The following is an 18,932-nucleotide window of genomic DNA, read 5'->3' on the forward strand; positions in this document are numbered from 1 at the left end:
GTGCGGGGCGGGGAGAGGGCCGGGCTGGCCTGGGGGGAGGTCCGACTCGCGGCGGGTCCTCCCCTCGGGGCGTCGCCAACCCGCTGGGGCGGCCCGGAGCCCGCACGCCCCCTAGTGGCCATTCCACCGGCCACTCGCTGATGGCCAAGGCCAGTGCAGGCGGTTCAAGGTCAGCCTGACAAAGTGCAGGGGCCCCTGAGCCCACTCCTGAAAGTGTGGGTCCCAGGGAGGAGGGTGGGAGGTGGGCGTGGGGTGGGACCTAGGGAGGTGCTGGCCTTGGACTAAACCTCCATCCCTGGCTCTGTCTGCCCCGAGAGGGGTTGACACCTGGAGATCATTAACTTCGCTTTACCTCTAGGGCCCACTGTTGTCTGTGTCTGTGAGTATGCTTTTAGTGTGTGTGTTTGTTTTGTTTTTGCTTAATCCCTTCAAACCTATTTTACCCAGCTCCCTCCCCACTCCCCTCTGACAGCTGTCCGTCTGTTCTCTGTATCTATGAGTCTGTTTCTATTTTGTTTGTTCATTCGATTCCACGTATAAGTGAAATCCTATGGTATTTGTCTTTCTCAGACTGGCTTAATTTCACTCAGCATAATACCCTTCATGTCTATCCACAGGATCTCTCAAAAGGTAAGATTTCCTTCTTTCTTACAGCTGAATAGTATTCCATTATCTAAATGTACCACAGCTTTTTTATCCTCTTGTCTACTGTGGGGCTCTTGGGCTGATTTCAAGTCTTGGCTATTGTAAATGGTGCTGCTGTGAACTCGAGGGCCCACGTTAGGAGAGGTGAAAGGGAAGGGCAGGATGGCTCTGAACTTGATAAAGGATGAACAACGTTTTAGTGTTTAAATGAAGGCGTGAGTTTGAGGAAGACGACGAAGGGTCTCATGGGTATTTTACTTTTAAGCTGGTAGAGACTCTGAGATAAATCCTAGGAATTGATTGAAAAGCAGTAGATAGTATTGAGGGCTTTTATTTGAAAGAAGAAAGTCTTGCCTTTCTTGAATGGGGGGTGCCCTCCTTCCTACTATATAGAAACACTGGAAGCTAATACCCTCTGATTCTTCCTTAAATGAACTAAAGCACTGCTTACCCAGCTAGCCTCGCTCCACCTGACAACCACTGAAAAGTGTGTTTTTTTTTTCAGAGGTGGAGGCGTTTTAAAATTTAAAAGTCAAGGTGGGAGTAAAACCTTTATTAGAATAGCTATTGAAAAAAAACACACATGGATTTATCTCTCAAGTTTTATGGCCAACCAGCATATGATTTTTACATTCCCCCAACTAGAGAGCTTTTCCAGTTTTCTCCAGCATGGGGGAAGGAACCCTCCAGTTATTGTTATAAGTGCAGCATATTGTCCCATTTGTACATATTACCATAGGTTCCTCGTTCTCTAACCCTCCTGGGACACCACTGACATTAGAAGTAGAACTGTTGTGCTAAAATTATATGAGACAAATGATTTAACATTTAAAATGGTCACAACTACCAGTGAGAGCAGGATAATAGCTTGGATCCAGTGTTCCTCAAAACTGAGTGGTAAGGGTTTGTTAGGACAGGGTATTAGGCCCACTCCCTGAGGGGTTCTGATTCAGCAGATCTGGGTGGACCCAGGTAATTTGCATTTCAAGCAAGTTCCCAGCTGATGCTGATGCTGTGGGTCTAGGAGTACATGGTTTGGATCAGTGCTTGCTTCTCAAACTTAAAAGTTCACATGAATCATCTAGGATCTCATAAAAGCACAGGTTCTGATTCTGATGCGTGGGGTGGGGCCTGAGATGCAGAATTTCAAATAAGTTCCGAGGTGATGTGAATGCGTTGGTTGGCAAGGGTTTAGATTAGAATGTAATAGTTCCCACATTTCTTTCCTCTCACCTCCCCTTTCCTCTGCCAGGGTTCCCTTTACTTCCCAAATGAACTACTTGAAACATTATCTTCACATCAGCTTCCGAAGAACTCCAAACGCAGGCATGCGGTAAGCATAATTCAAATATGAAGAGAAAACACAGGCAAGCAAATGTACCTGATGAGAATCCCAGTCTTTCAAAGGGTTCTTGTTTCTTCCTGTAAATGATAATGTCTCACTTCACTTTTTTTGCTTTATGTGTTATGTCCTTATTTGGAAATCTTCTCCAAACTCTCAAAAAGACCTATAAAATCTCTCAGAAGATAGTCAAAATTTTATCAGTTAAACTATCAGTTCCATTATTTCTTATGAAGATGTTCCTCCTGCAATATCTTTCATTGTATTTTCCTCATTTGGATTGGAAATTCTCAGGCTGACTGCACAGCTTTGTTTTGGAACATTCCTTTGCCCTTATTCTGGGTTCTTTCTCCACTTCTCTGATATGTTGGAGCTTTGACATCGTGGATTCCAAGTCTACCTCATCTTACTGGAGCATATTCTTCACTAACTTTCTCAGAAAAGGTGATTTGAAAGTAAATGTTTTTGAGTCCTTACAGGCTTGAAAATATTATTCTTCTACCCTCACATTTGATTTAATATTTGAATCCTATCTAATAAAAGAGCAATATGCAAATTGATCATCACTCCAACACACAAGATGGCTACCCCAATGTGGTCAAAGATGGCTGCCCCCATGTGGACACCAGATGGCCATCACAAGATGGCCAGCAGGGGAGAGCAGTTGGGAGGGACGAGGCCTGCAAGGGAGGGCAGTTGGGGGTGATGAAGCCTGCAGGGGAGGGCAGTTAGGGGTGACCAGGCTGGCAGAGGAGGGAAGTTGGGGGCAACTGGGCCTGCATGGAAGGGCAGTTGGGGGGGACCCAGGCCTGCAGGGGAGAGCAGTTGGGGGGGACCAGGCCTGCAGGGGAGGGAAGTTAGGGGCAATCAGGCTGGCAGGGGAGCAGTTAGGCATCAATCGGGCTGGCAGGGGAGTGGTTAGGGGGTGATCAGGCTGGCAGGCAGAAGCGGTTAGGGGCAATCAGGAAGGCAGGCAGGTGAGCAGTTGGGAGCCAGCAGTCCTGGATTGTGAGAGGGTTGTCCAACTGCCCGTTTAGGCCCGATCCTAGTCCAACTGCCCATTTAGGCCCGATAAACGGGCAGTTGGACATCCCTCGAGGGGTCCCAGATTGGAGAGGGTGCAGGCTGGGCTGAGGGACACACACCCCCGTGCACGAATTTTGTGCACTGGGCCTCTAGTAGTTATATAATTCTAGATTAGAATTTTGACCCTTTCAATTTTAATTTCAACAGCATTTGCTTATTGAATTCTTCCTTTCAGCACTGTTCTGTTAAGTCCAATGCCACTCTGATTGACATTTTTTCATATGTGTTTATTTTGTCTGAATGTTTTTTTCCTTCTCTTTATTTCTGATGGTCTGAAATTTCAAAAGATCTGTGTTAGTGTGGATCTTTTTGATTCATTGGGCTCTTTTAATATGGAAATTTAGATCACTCAATTCTGGCAATTTTGCTTGTATTACTTTCTATATTATCCCCTTATTTTTCTTAGTTTTCTCTTGTGAAACTTCTATTATCTGGTTGTTTAAATTTTTAGATCGAGTCTTTTTTTGTATTGATTTTTATTTATTTTGTCTTATATCAATCAACAAACTTCTCTGGAGCTCAGTGTTACACAAAAACAAGCATTTAGTGCTCACCAGTCTGTAGTGGGCTAGGGCCCTGCAAGGTTTTGCTGGACTTCGCAGATGAGGGTCATCTGCCCCTTGTATTTCTCATCTTGGACCAGTAGCTTCTCAAATGGCAGATGTTCAAGAAATGTGCCTGTTAAGACTTTGGTTTGGAAGCAATGCATGATCACTTCTGCATAAATGTTTTTGCTCTGTTGTCCTAGCCCAGCATCAATAGAGTAAAAAAATGGCCTCTATTCAGTGGGGAAAAGGAGAAAATATTTTCTGAAAAGTAATTTATCACACTTATGTTATTTTATATTTTTGTTTGTGGGAGATTATTCTTTCTGAAAGATTTCCTGTTGTACTTCTCTTACATCATCTTTTTTATTTCCAAGAACCCTTATTTGTTCTTTTTTATTTTTTCTAACAGTACCACTTCTTTTAAACAAAACAATGTTTTTTTCTCATATCTATCTGAATAATAAACTGCTTTTTCTCTTTAAAAAATGTTTGTCCTGCTTTCTTATATTCCTCTTGGAGTTTTTATTTTTTTCTTTACTATGTTTCTGTCTTACATAATAGAGGCTATATTTAAGTGTCTAATGATATTTCACTGATTCAAGAGTGAGACACCCTCCTTAGATGGAATTCTGTGAGCATAGGTAGGGATTATTGATTGGTAGGTTTTACAGCCAAATAGTTGCATGTGAGATCCAGCTATTTTGTTGCTCTTCTTATGTCAATACTAGAGGCCCAGTGCACAAATTTGTGCATGGGTGGGGTCCCTTGGCCTGGCTGGTGATCAGGGCTGATTGGGGCCCGTCTCACCCAGTCCCGATTGGGGCCGATCAGGACTGGCCGGCTGGGGAGAGGGACCACAGGAGGTTGGCCAGCCACAGGAGGTTGGCTGTGGGAGTGCACTGACCACCAGGGGGAAGTTCCTGTGTTGAGTGTCTGCCCCCGGTGGTCAGGGCTCATCATAGTAACCGGTCAACCAATCGATCATTCATTCGACCAGTCTTAATGGTCACTTTGGCATATATATATATATATATATATATATATATATAGAGAGAGAGAGAGAGAGAGAGAGAGAGAGAGAGAGGTTTTCTGTTTGGCTGCCCTAGTTTTCCAGAAAATAATTTTCCTGTCTCCTCTCTGAGAGCAATAAGCCTGGTTGCTTAGAAGTCTTGATGTTCAGCATATAGACATTCACCCCCGAACCCTCTTTTTAGGATAGCAGTTTGTCCTTCATTACACCATGCTTGATATCCTCTCCAGCATAATTTCTCCTGATAATAGGCCTTATGTATTCTATAGGAATGTGTTTGGGTAGTAAGCTATGGTACAGATTGCAGAGAGAATCTCATCGAGTAATTGAACTTCAAAGTGACAAAAACTCACTTTAATCAGTCCAGAGTCTACTTTTGAATTCTACTATTCCCCTCTACCTCCAGTACCTGAGCTTTTCCATGTTTATACCATGAACTATGTTGTTTCTTCTGGGTTCCTCTCTTGCAAGAATATTTTAAATTCTCTTCTGTTGCTACTCTTTGCATACTTTACATCTTCAAAATATTTGTAGCCATTTTTCATTTCCCTTTGTCTCTGTTCTTGGTCTGTTTGATCTTTTAGGGTATTTTAACTTTTAAATTTCATCTGTTTCCATGTTACCAGAATTTTAGGAGCAAATGCAGATAAACACTTGTGTTTAATTGGCCATGTTTAACCAGAATTCAGAATGATATGTCTAAAACCTAAAATCACGTGTCTACCCTTTTTAAAAATCATCAGTAGCTCCACAAAAATAAAAACTAAATTTGAAATCTAAACTTTGGAAGATGGCACTTACTGCTTCTCAATAATGCTACTGTCACTCATACTAACTCTACTGCTCATAATAGAAACTCATCCTGTTTTCCTAAAATGTTATGCTTTCTTTTATCTTGGGGTGTTTGCTCTGAATTCCCCCCTTTCCTCTCTCTTCCTTTGTCTAGCTCCTAACAGTCTAGCTCTCAGTTTCAGCATCACCTTCTCTTTTCACTTCCCTGAAGCTTAGGATGGCTGCCCAATTTTTCCCTCTGCAACAGCATCCTGTGCTATGTCAGTCACTTTGGCACTGCATTACAATGTACATTTAGTACTCCATGTCCCCCTCTGCGTTATGAAGGCTAAGCAGGGACTTGGTCTTCTTTGCTATAAGAACCTTAGTGTTTATGTAGCTGATACCTTTTACAAATTTGGTAAGCGAATACTGAATGAACACTCTATTCCAAGACTTGAGTTTACATCTTAGCTTTATCCATTGGCCAACTTTGCGATCTTTGAATAGATAAAGAGCATAGGATGTGGAAGTGGTGAGGTCAGTTTCTGACTTTGCCATTTCTTATGTGATCTTAGAAGATCACAACCTCTCCAATCTCCATTTTCTCAGCTTCTCTGTCATCTGTACAAAGTGATAATATTCATCAATATGTAATATATTTTATAAATGTATAAAATATACTAAAACTCAGTCTCACTTTAAGGAGCTATTTAATACCTAGTACTGTGTCCCCTATCAAGTTCTTTGCTGTGCATGTGTAAGTGTGTTTTGTGTGTGCCCTTCTGTTTAAATAACCAGCCTCTCATTTTTCTTGTGTCTGTAGTATCTAATATGATTATGAACAAAAGCACAAAGTGCCCTGTTATTAATATAATTTTAAGTAATTATAAATGTATCAAATATTTAAACATATCAGAAAATTAAATTTTGCAATATTTTACCATAGGTTACACATTGCTATTTAAATATTATCATTTTAATCCATATTCATTTCATACATTTTTCAACAGTAAATGTAGAACAGCTTGGCAAAATAGAAATGAAATTCTAGGCTGTTTGGACAATTCACTTTATTGCCTTCTGTTTCTATCTTGTGCAGGATAATCTAATATTCATGAGATCATGAGCCAAATACAATTATAATCTCTTCTCTGTTAATAGATTGTATTTTATATTGCAGACTTCGTGTGGTGGCCCCATAGTTATCACTTTAACTATTTCTTCACATAGCTAGTTGGCACACTCTTCTAGAGAATGCAAAGTAATCAAATTTATGGCTGATTCTGGTACTAAATTTAATATCATCTTTGAATCCACCAAAGACCATTTGTATCAATTTATCTACTTTTTTAAAATCTGCAATATGATTTTTATGTCATACTAGTCATTGCAATGTTTATTCAATTGCCTGGGAATTTTAGAAGGAAATAGAAAAGATAGGAGAAAATATTTAGCAAATGGCACTTTTCTCTGAACCATTCAAGGACATTATTTGAGAAGATATGAATATTTACAAAACTCGGATTCCCATGTTTTCATGGGAATGTCATCATAGTTTGATGGAGACTTTTATGAAATATGGCTTGGAAGGCACATTTTAACATAGATTACGTCATTGTTTTTAAACTCTTAATTTTGTCTGTTTCGAATATATTTTGAAATGTTCAGTTGGTAAAGCCTGGAGCCCCTTTAGGAATAGCAACTGCTTGTCTAGTTTATGTGTGTAGCACTTTGAGGCAATTCTGTGCAGACTCTTCAGAGTCACTGTAGATAATGTAAGTTCACCTTATTTGAACACTGCCTCTGTGGCAAATAATATTTTAAGCTCTATACAGGTATTAATACATTTAACTGAACACCCCTATCATACATTACAGATAAGAGAATGAGCCCTCGATGACATAGATAAGAGATGGTAGGTTCCAGACACAAACTGACATCTCGTTCCATAAGCCCTGCTCGGCACTGTTGTGCTGTAGATTCCAGCCTCCATCAGTTAGTAAAGGGGGCAAGTAGACTGTTCTCTGTTATCTAGGTGTAAGTTTGTGGATTGGATTGGAACTGTTTGGCCGCAAGAGGGCAAGCTTTGCAAATTCAGTCCTGCTGAACAGTGACAGAAATGTCCTGGAACGCATAATTTACCAAGGAATTTCCTTGTAACCAAAGACAACGAAGTCTCAGCGGTGGGTGGTTGTTCAGTGTATGTGGTTTGGCATTTTGAGTCAGATAAAATACCAAGGGGTTTCAAGATTTGTTACACATTATTTAAATGTGTGTTAGTGTTGAAGGATGATATACCACAAAACGCCTTAGTCAAAATTTCCAGACTCTGACCCTTTGAAAAAAAAACACAAAAAAAAACACCACGAGACCACAACCAACCTATTTGTCATAATTAGGCAGAGGTATTGTTATATTTGATACATGAGGGAATACGTTGAAAAGGTGAAATGCTTTGTCCATATCACAAGGTGAGTAAATGACAGGGAGACAATCTAATCTAAATGGTCTCACTCCAGATTCATAAATATTCATACGTTTTATTGAAGACCTCCTATGTGACAGGCACTGTTCTAGTTATAGAGGATACAAAGATGAAAGATCTGGTTCCTGCTGTCAGGAGACTCCTAGTCTAGGGGTTAACAGGCAAATTAACATAAAATTGCATCGGAGTAATTAAGTGTTCTGATAGAAGGGCTTACAGCCTTCAGAGGGAGGGACTTCCCCCACAGAACCATCAGAAAAGCAGTGGAAACACTACAATGAAAAGGAAGAAATGACAGAAAGCAATGGGACAAAGAATGTTGAGTTTTATTTCTGAGTCACCACAGGGGGAAAAAAAATTGATTGAGAATATAGACAACTGCAGAGAAGATCAAGAGGAAAGAATAAAAAGATATTTAGAGTGTGAGAGGGAGGAGTTGTGAAAACGCCACTGATCCCTAAACACACAGCAGGAGTTGTCTGTGTAGTTGCAAAGACAGAAACAACCCTCACTTCACAGGTGTTCTTCAAATGAATCACATTGACCTCAAAGGAGAAATTCTAATATAGAAAATCATTAAACTTTTTTTTTAAAAGCGCAAACTGTTTGTCTCTGAAGCAGAAAGTAAAAAAAGTAAATGAATATGAATGGGTCAAAGAAGGGCATTTTATAAGCAATATAATTTCTGAGAATGAGTGCAGCCTGCTGGAAGGGCCCTGGGCAGCTGGCTTACCCCAGCTTTGAACTGTGGTCACTTGGAAAGAACTTGATTTGCCTTTTGATTTGACTATGTCTTAATATTTAAATATCTCGATTATTTTTCAGTGTAAGAAATATTTTACACATCCGGAGATTCATTAGTGATTCTCTGTCCATGTGCACTTTAATAATGTGGCCAATTAAATGACTATCAGCTACATAAAGTGTACTAGCTGGGCTTTGTTCTTTAAACTCCCACTCATGACACTGTGGGCTGTTATTGAGTCAAACATGTTTTCAATTCCCTGTTTGGAAACCAGAAAGGATGCAAAGATTGCTTCCTCAAACAGGGGCCTCTCGGATTCAGTGTTCTTCATTCTTCAAGGTGAATCACTTCTCTCTTAGCCTTTACTCAAAACAAGCTGTCCCTTCTGTCAACAAGCATTATAACCAGCAAATAGTGACTCATGCCTTTTCCTGCCCCTGTATCATCTCACTACCTCTGGCTCACTCTACCCACCCTACCTGTCACCTAGTTTGAAATCTTACTTCTTTCCCATTGTCCTGATTAAACCCTGACTTCTCCGTCCAACTTTTCCTGATTTGAGGCATCAAAAGTCCCCGCTTTCTGCATTCTGCTCTATGTGTGGGTCGCTATTGGCAGGTATAGTATTCCTAGTGTTGGTTGAGGGCAATAATTCTACACTGTGATTCACCCCTCCCCAATTTCCCCCACTTGCCCCCTGCATAAAAAAACACAATGGAAGGATCAGCAGCTGCAAAGTCATTTTGACAAATCGTGCAAGAGTAAAATTGGAAAAATCTACGAGCAGGAAGGGCAGTTTAAAGAGGTGAAAGGGGCAGAAATAGAATATTGGAGACCAGCTATAATTGTAAGAAATATTAATCATGCTCTGTTAACTGTGATTGTTTTGTTCTGATTAAAGAAGGCACATTCTAACCTGGCTGGGAGTTACACATGGGACCTGGGAGTTCACCTGGAAATTCGACCCATCCTCCCCATCAGGGAGGTGCCTATTATCATGAAAAGATTAACAACTTTGTTGCAGAAACCAAAGCTGCCAGCCTTTGAAGACCCTAGCCTTTGCATACCCACAGGCCTTTGCAAATCTCCAGCCCCCATTACCTGTAAACTGCCCATTTGGCATAATCTTTTGCCCACTTCCCCATGCAATCTTTGTCCTTCTACCCAATATAAGCAGCTGGCTTATGGTGGGGGGAGTGGGAGAGAGCAGATTTTTGTGGATGACCTGCTGCTCTCCCATACTGCCAGCAGTATTGGAATAAATGCTCATATGATTCAACCCTGTCTCTGCTTAATTGGCTCAAGTAGTGACAGGCAGCATGGACCCATTGATTGTCCAGTTACATTTGGAGTAATAAAAGGGGAGAAAGTTTCAGGTCCTTTTGACTTGGGGTAGGGAAGAAGGAGGTAGCAGTAAGTAGCATAAGAAATATTTTACATATCCGGAGATTGTAAGAGGGACAATCTCCTCTGGGCTGAATCCCCCAGAGGTTCACCCATGAGTGCCTGGGAGTTCCCAAGAGACAGGACCACCGGCATCCAGAAAAGGGGAACCTCGGGCTATGGGAAGGGAGTGGAAAAGAAGTGGCTACAGCTTCCAGATGTAAGGATTGGAAAATGGCAGTCTCTAAGAAGAGGAAAGGTAGGACAAGAGGAGAGGAGGGGCCATCAGGAGCAAAAAAAAAAAAAAGGGGGGGGGGTGGATTAAGAGGTCAAATTTCTAAATATAAAGTAAGTCACGGGGTGTAATGTACAGCACAGGAAATATGGTCAATACTCTTGTAATAACTTTGCACAGTGACAGATGGTTACTGGACTTATCATGGTGATCACTTTGTAAGTTACATAAAATCTAATTACTATGTGGTACACCTGACATTATGGGTCAACTAAAAATTTTAAAGTACAGAGAACAGACTGATGGTTGCCAGAGAGAATGGGGGGCTAGGGATCTGGGTGCAAAAGGTGAAGTGATTAAAAAATACACATTGATAGTTACAGAATAGTCACAGAAATGTCAAGTACAGCATAGGGAATATAGTCAATAATATTGTAATAACTATGTGAGGGGCCATGGGGGTACTGGAAACATCGGAGGGACCACTCTGTAAAGTACATGGTTGTCTAACCACGCTGCTGTACCCCTGAAACAAATACAGAATAATGTTGAATGTAAACTGTAATTGGAAAAGTAAAAAAGTAATCTGGTTAAGCACAGAGGGCTCAGTGAGCAATGAAATCTCTGGCATAACCAGATCTTAGTATCTAATTATGCCAGAGATCTAACCCTATTATAATGTCTTGGTTAGAAGCAGAGCCCAAGGTAGAAATCTCAGCTATGCCACTGGTGGTCATGCATTTTGGAAATTTTACTTGTGCTCTTTAAGCCACTTTAAGTCCATCCTATGGAAGCTTTGTGGACATCTAATGAAATAAAGCGTGTTGAGCAATTGCACAATGCCCAGCACAAGGCAGCACTCAATCAGTGATGCGCTCCTCCTGTCTCTCTCCATGATGGGACAGGTGGCTGTGGGGTGGTGCCAGGACAGCTTGAATAGTGGATAAAGCACGGAATCAGAGTCAAATAAAACTAGATTAAAATCTAGTTTGAGTTAGATCTCGATTAGATTCACACCTGCCCCTTGCAATGGTGCTATCTTCAAGATACTAGTAAACTTTATGAGCCTCCATTTTCTCATTTTTAGAAGACGCTTAATAAAGTATATCTCAAAGAGGTCTTAGAAGGATTAAGTAAAGATTAGACATATTGTATATGTAGCTCTTAGCATAGTTCCTGTCATAGACTAAATCCAATAAATTATAGCCAGTGCTATCAGGACTCCAATAATTTCATAGGCTTTTGGTCCTTGACTGAGCTTTCTCAGGCTGATGCTCTATGAAACAATTTAGTTCCACAAAAACATATTTGCATTCTTACCATGGGCAAGGCACTGGGCTCGACACTGATGGGATTTGAGGACGGATAAAAGGTAATGCCTCTCTTCAAAGTGTTTGCAGTCTGATGGGATGAACAGACAAGTACATATCAGCAGGAAAATGGTCCCCTTGCAAAATGCATGAAGAAGGGGTTAATTCTTATTGTAGAGATCCATAAGTCCCCAGGAAGCCAAATCAAATCGTGAAGGATGAATAGCATTTCAAAAGCAGAGAAGTGGAGGTAGGCTGCCTTAGGGAGTTGGAATGGCTGTGCAGAAAGCCTAGATGTGAAAGTGCTTGATGTGTTTGTAGAATAAGTAATATGGGGCTGTGTGAATGTGTGTGTCTGTGTGTATTGTGGGTAGCTATAAATAATTGCAATCTTGATGCTTGTTTTTTTTTTGTTTTTCCTTTTTTAATCATGAGAACTATTTCTTATTCAGTTATGTATTTCACACAACCCCGCGTAGTGTCTTCCACGAGGTAAAATTTCAGTGAAATAAATTGAGGATGAGATGCTTTCTCATTAGATTTTAATTTTTCCAATATCCTAACGTTTATTGCTATTTTCGCATGATACGTTTATTTTGTAATACCATTCCAATTAATATGCTTAAGTGCCTGCTTGACAGTGTTTCAGAAATAATAATGGCACGATGTTTAAAAATCTTTAATGGCAATTTACTTGGCTTTAAATAACTCAGCCTTCATAACAGGTTCTGTAAAACTATGTAACAATATAGCTCCCACCCAGGCTTTAGATTCTGGTGATAATTATGAGGTTTCTTTCTGTCAAGGAGTAGGAATAAGAGAAAGCCTCCTCTGCCTCTTTAAGGGAAAGGACCTGGAGGGGGTTCTGGAGAAGAAGCCCAGATACAGGACGCAGCTGATCCGGAGACATGGGGGAGCTGAAGCAAGAATGAGCAAAACACTGGAGACCAACGTCCACATCAAGTGAACGCAGCTGAGTTATTCAGTTCTGACCTACAGATGAATGAAGAGGAAGAGGGAGAACGAAGAGAGGGAAGGAGAAGAGGGGCACCATAATGCTGTTTGTTTTAGGTGTTGCACAGGCAAGAACACACTTTTGAATAGAGGTACTGCTGGTGGGAGGGACCCAATCCTCAAATGTATTCAAAGTTTGTTTCAGTAAGAACGTAAGTAAATAAAAAAGAAGTATAAGATTCAAAGAATTATTAATTCAATGTTACTTTCTCTTACTGGTGAAATATTGTGTTGTCAGCTGACCTTGAATTTTATGTAGTTCGCTCTTAAATCATTCTTTTTTCCTTCTTCTTCTTCTCACTACTGGACTATTCCCTTGACTCCACACTCCCCTCCAGCTACCACTTTGTCCTCCCCCCATTTACAGGAGGATAATTTACACAAGCTCTTCATATTCAGTTCTTCTACTTGTACTTCTCCCATTCTCTGTCATGAGGATCATAGTAATCTTCCCACAATGAGTCCATTGGTCAGCTCTGAGTTCTCACCTCACTGGGCCTCTCATTGCCTTGGCACGCGGAGAAGCCCTCCTCATCGGCGCATTCTCTTCCCTTCTTGCTGGGCCATCACTCTCTGCTTCTCCTTCTCCTTCTTTGGTTACTCTTTCTTTCTCAGACATCTTTTGTGATTTTTCCATCATCCTTGATACCACGATATGGGGGTGTCCTCAGGGATCCTGGCTCTCTTCTTTATCTACATTACTCCCTAGTGAAATCATCCAGGCTTATGGTTTTACATATTGTCTGTATTTTATTGGCTCTGAGATGTTCACCTCTGACTTGTGTCCTGAACTCCAGACTTTTTTATCCACCCACCTATATACCATTGCCAAGACAAAACTCTCAATTCCCACCCCAGAATTTGTTCTTCCAAGGGTTTTACCCTCTCAAGTGTCATCTTTGATTTTCTGGTGTTCAGGTCCCAAACTTGGAGCCATTTTTGACTCTATTCTGTCTCTCACTCCCCACATCTAACCCACTAGCCAATACCTTCACTCAATATTTTTAAAAATACTTACTAAGTACCTGCCATGTGTCTGGTAGTGTTCAGGAAGCTGCAGATACAGAGAGAATAAAGCAGACAAAAACCCTGCACTCTCATTCTGATGACTTTAAAATAGGTTCATAATCAAGTCACCACTATTACCCTAGACAACACCACCCAACATCTCCTTGAATTATTGCAACAGCCTCATACTTCCACCCTTGTCCCCCATAGTCTCTTCTCTCCATATTGGTCAAAATGATTATTTTAAAATGAAAATCAAATGCCTCGTCTATGCTCATAACCCTCCAATGACCCCTCATTTCACTCAGAGCAAAATCCAAAGTCTTGAGCAACACCCACAGGCTCTATATGACCTGGTTCCTACTCTTGCTCTGATATCCCCTCTAGCACCCCTCCTCTTCTCTGACTTTGCTCCAGTCACATCAGCCTCCTTGCTCTTCTCTCAACACTACAAACAGCCTTCAACCCGTGACCTCAGTTCTTGCTACCCGGCACATATCTGTGCTTCAGATCTTCCCTATAATATTGCCTTATTGAGGAGGCCTTCCCTGCTCTAATATAAAATAGCATTCATGCATGAAGCCTTCATCACTCTCCATTCCCCTTACCCTTTTTTATGTATGTATGTATGTATGTATGTATGTATGTATGTACACCATGGCAGTCTCTTCCATCTAGCATGTAAATCTTTGAAAGCTATGACTTTGTTTTTTTCTCACTGTTCTGTATCTCCATCTCTTACAGCAGTGCCTGGAAAATATTATGCACTCATTAAATATTTATTGAATTATCTTCTATCCAAGATTTTTATAACTTTTTAAATTTACAAGTGTGTTAACAAGTCCTCTTTGATCAAGGATCTGCATTTGTGAGCCACCTAACACTAGGTAAGTGTCCCACTTATGGCTCAGGAACAGGGAAACTCAGCTTCCCTGTGACCTCATTAACATTCTGTTTTATCCAAATTAAGTGTACACTTTCAAGTCTAAGATTAAGTATCCCTTCTTTTGTTGTGACTAGTTTTCCATTTTTGCTAAACTATTAAACGGAGAGCCTGCTGTAAATAGGCAGTTGCAAAGCCCATGGGAGGTAGTACAAGAAATTAGCATGCCGTGGTTTATGGCTCTCTATGTCAAATGAATCCCTTTGAAACTAGGCATGTGGATAAACAATGCAGTCAGGTGAACTATATATGAGGGAAATAAATACACACACTCCAACCCTTGGGTAATGAGCTATGTAGGGCACCATTTCTATATATCTCAGAGGCTAGAGCCATTGAGAAATCATGACTAAAAATAGCCACATGCAGATATTTCTAGACAAAATAAGTTAGGGGCACTGAAATGAATAATTAAATAAAAGACAGGGTGTCCATGCAATAAGAGCACTGGTATCCTGTTTAGCTACCACTGCCTGACCTACGGCCACCTAAGCCCCAGCCATGTGAAACGTTCTCCATGCTGTGTCTTCTTAGCTCTGAACTCCTATACGTGCTTTCATGTACTTGGTCTGTCCTTGAGTTATACACTGCAAATTCTGTCTAAAAGATCCAGTTTCAACATTGCCTTCTTGGTAAATGCTTTTCTGAACCCTTGGATAGATTTAGTTGCTTTTTCTCCTCTGTTGTCATGTCCATTGGCACACGTGCCTACCACAGAATGCCCTGCATTAATTTGCTTATGACTTGACCTCACCTCATCTCTGTTGCCTCTTTGAGGATAAGAAATATTTTCCTTTTTGTATCTCCATCACCTAACCCATTGTTTCTTACAGTGAAGTGTCTTGTCATAATGTTGTTTGCTGAAATTAAGAAAATAGCCTTAAGTATTATGCCTTCTATAAAGTGTTCTTTCAACTTACAAGGGTTCTAGAATCTCATGTAATGCAAGCATGTTAATTATAAATAGATACTTTAGAGTATTCTCATTTCCTATTGCAGATACACAGACTAGGGTAATATAACATTTCTAAAATGTTAGTGTCTCCTTGAGCAACTTGTTTACAAAAGGATCAATAATATAATGCCCTTTCATCTCTTTTACTGCTGAAGAGTCCAAAACACTATGTTGGTATAAATTTAGTCATCTTCATGAGAGTCTCCATTAAATAGGAGGGACATGGTTATTTCCAGTTTGTTGGATTTATAGATGAGAGAACAAAAGCACTGATGGGCAGAAGCTCAGTCAGTTACTTACTAAAGTATAGTGAGAGAATTATAGCTTTTAGAACTCCATTCCTAGTTTTGTACTTCGCTTGGTAATATCTAAGCATTGAAAAAAAAATTAATTCCCAGGCTGAGAGAGTGTTCATTAATTGTTCCTCAAATGACTTAGAAAATATCTCTCCCTTTCGTTTCTATTATTCTGCTTTATTTTATTATTATTATTGACCAAATTCTGCTTTGTATTACACCATTATTACTAGACTTTCAACTCTTACCTATCTGTCTGGCCTGACTGTTCCATGTTTACTGACTCTATCCCTGTAAAACAGTGCTTTAGGGACAAGCACTTTCATTCATTTTTGGAAACCCCTAAGCCTAGGTGCTTCACCTTGTAAGTGCTACCTGTGTGTGAGACCATCCTTAGACTCTTTTGGATCTTAATGAGACAGAAATCCCAGGACATTAAAGAGAAACCAAAAGCTTATGCTCTCCCTTCATTCCCCAGTAACCATATTGCAGAGCACTCCCCAGCCGGAGCCTGCTGTGTTTTCAGTCCACTCCTGCGATGACAGTCTTCACCACGTCAGGGTGGGTGGAGATGCTTTGGAGAAGTCAGTTGTTTTATCCTCAGTCTGTAGCCAAACCCCATAGGGAAGCCCACTAACAATGGTTCCTGCAGAGAGAGATGTTCTTGTTACTTCTGTTTACATGTCCCTGGATAGCGTCCAATTAGAATTTCCTATTGCCTTATCTGATCTACAAAGGGAAAAGTCTTCCCCCAATATTTATCCTATATAATAAAAGGCTAATATGCAAATTGACCAAATGGCGGAACGACCGGTTGCTATGACATGCACTGACCACCAGGGGGCAGACACTCAATACAGGAGCTGCCCCCTGATGTTCAGTACGCTCCCACAGGAGGAGTGCCACTCAGCCAGAAGCCAGGCGCACAGCTGGCGAGCACAATGGCAGTGGCAGGAGCTTCTCCTGCCTCTGCAGCAGCTCTAAGGATGTCCGATTGCTGGCTTAGGCCCAGTCTCTCCCCGCCTCCCCAGGGAGTGGGCCTAAGCCGTCAGTCGGACATCCCCCGAGAGCTCCCGGACTGCAAGAGGGCACAGGGCCTCTAGTAGAAATATAAAATACCAGCAAGCACAGTTTCTCAACAATACTCTTTAAGCAGTTTTGCAAACATTCTTTTTTCTTCTCTAATGGCAGGTAGGCAATCCAGCTCCAGGAAGGGGCATGTGAACTGTACCTGTTAACCTTCTGCATTGCTCTGAGAAGGACAATCATTACCTGGTCTGTCGGGGGTGGGGGATGTAGGAGTGGGGAGGTCAGATCCCATGTAGGATATTTTCCACAGCATCTCCCTAACACCACACTTGATAAATATTGATAGAATTAAAATATTAATCTTTTCATGCCCATGCTCATCTCTGCTTCTCAGCTTCCCACAGCACTGAGCTGATCACAGTACCCAGTTCTGGTGCTTACGTTTGTTAAATTAATAAAATCTTCTAAAGAGCTGCTGAAATTAATACCCGCAGTTTGCATATTCTCCATTTGCTTTTTTGGCATGATCTATTTTTCACAATGGCTCATAGATTCTGACTTTATGGTGATTTGCATTTCAGCCTAAGCAAAAATAAAAAATAAAAAATTACCTATTCCTTTACCTTGCAGATCCTGTTCCCTAGGAACCAATGGCATGTCTCAGGGCTTCTTCCCCTGTCCTGGAGACCCACAATATCTGACTATCTGGATACATTCTGTTAAACTTTTGACCTTTTAATTTTGTCCTGTTTCCCATGGCAGATATAATTATATATGAATCTAGATTCTAAATCTTAATGTAATCTGGTGAATAGGTGAAACAAGACAACTCCTGAATCATGGGCCACATTCTAGGGAGACCTGGGTTATTTTTAAGTGGAGAAATTCTCACTGGACTCACCATTAGGCTTAATTTAATATCATTGCTTGGGACAAGTGCTCTAGATTGGATCAATTAGCCATCCCTTCTATTCACCAGAATTCCAGGGAACCACATCTTGGGCTGTGTAGAAAACAGTTATTTCCCCAAAGCTTACTTTTAATAACTGACACTGGTTGTACCCCTAATTCTACTGTTGAGATGAGGCTGTTGAGTTGGCTGGGTTTGGACGAGGCTGCCAAATTCTGCCAGTGATTTATTGCACTGTGATGATCTTTGAATCTCTCACTTGATGCTTTGAGAGAAAAAAAATTCCATTCTTTCCTTCCTAGTAAATCATAGGTTTAAAAATCAATCTTCATTGTTTGGGGAAATGTGGATCTCTCCATCTGTATAAATAATAATAATAATAATAATAGTAGTAGCAATGTTGGACAGGTGATTCATGGAGTATTATTTGAAGTGAAGACAGAGAAGAGTTCTTACAACTGTATCAAATTCAAATCTTAATGTAATATAAAAATGAATAGTGAATCCTTGCAAGATGTTTGGGGACAGCCATCACAATAATTGAAGATTTTTGGTTAGAAAGTTTTAAGGCATAAATGGCAATTGATTTGTGGAATCTGGGTGGGAGGCTCTTATTATATAACCTAATAATAGAGAAACATGTAAATTGACCGTACCTCGCCCTAACTGGTTTGGCTCAATGGATAGAACATTGGCCTGCGGACTCAAGGGTCTCAGGTTCGATTCCGGTCAAGGGCATGTACCTTGGTTGCAGGCGCATCCCCAGTAGGAGGTATGCAGGAGGCAACCAATCAAATATTTTTTCTCTTAATTGATGTTTCTCTCTCTCTCTCTCCCTTCCTCTCTGAAATCAATAAAAATATGTTAAAAAAATTGACCGTACCTCCGCTACACCCACAGCCAATCAGAGTGAGTGTGCAAATTAACCCAACAAAGATGGCAGTTAATTTGCATACATACCTGGGTCCCAGGAACCTTCTTGGCACCCAGGTCACTCCCAGCCGGCCATCAGGCAGAGGCTTTAGGCTTGGGAAGGGGCCGAGCCTGCGATCTGAGGTGCCGGGGGGAACCCCTTCCTAAGCCTAAAGCCTGAGGCGGAGGCTTTAGGCTTGGGAAGGGGCCGAGCCTGCGATTGGAGGTGCCGGGGAGGGGAAGGGGCTGAGCCTGGGATCGTAGGTGCAGGTGGGGGAACCC

At 41.1% G+C, this 18,932-nt stretch overlaps 1 long non-coding RNA gene across 1 annotated transcript; it reads left to right on the forward strand.

Moving 5' to 3' along the window:
* Positions 1-6: 6 nt before the first annotated feature.
* LOC129150485 (uncharacterized) lies at positions 7-12,763 on the forward strand. The gene is made up of 3 exons (XR_008557240.1): positions 7-169; positions 571-630; positions 12,428-12,763. It is a non-coding gene; the product is annotated as an uncharacterized LOC129150485 (long non-coding RNA).
* The last annotated feature ends 6,169 nt before the right edge of the window (positions 12,764-18,932 follow it).

Source organism: Eptesicus fuscus, chromosome 10 (genome assembly GCF_027574615.1).
Source record: "Eptesicus fuscus isolate TK198812 chromosome 10, DD_ASM_mEF_20220401, whole genome shotgun sequence".
Taxonomy (NCBI): domain Eukaryota; kingdom Metazoa; phylum Chordata; class Mammalia; order Chiroptera; family Vespertilionidae; genus Eptesicus; species Eptesicus fuscus.